Genomic DNA, 489 nt, shown 5'->3' with positions numbered 1-489 from the left:
TTTAGCAAAATGAAACACAGCATATGCATCCATCTTTTGGCTCGAGAATTTCACGGATAGAGATATGGTATAAGAAATAGACTATTAAGTAACTCTAAATGAATTGTGGATACATCTGTATCCTTAACATACTGAAACGATTGTCATTATTCGTATCAAACCAATAGCGATTCATACAAGCTAAATCTTCTAATCAATGGTTGGGCCAATAATGAATTTTTTTGCATATGTATTAAGACGCTTGGCCTGATTTCGAAATTGTCCAGAGTTTTATATGTTGTTTTCATTGCAAAATGATGGGTCTCCTTCATAACTTTCCAATTACGAGTACGAGAATTGAAAGACATGAAAATTCTCAATTCTCTACGGCGTCTAGTAGATAGAAACAAGAAAATCAGAGAATCTTTCTCTCTTATTCACTATCATTCCGCGTCTTCGACTTCTATTAGTTTCTTTTCTTCTTTAATGCAATAGCTATAGTTTGATATA

Source organism: Triticum urartu, unplaced genomic scaffold, assembly GCF_056163025.1.
Source record: "Triticum urartu cultivar PI428250 unplaced genomic scaffold, HENAU_Tu73 scaffold72, whole genome shotgun sequence".
NCBI classification, from domain to species: domain Eukaryota; kingdom Viridiplantae; phylum Streptophyta; class Magnoliopsida; order Poales; family Poaceae; genus Triticum; species Triticum urartu.
The sequence above is the reverse complement of the archived record's forward strand: the minus strand, read 5'-3'. Positions refer to the sequence as shown.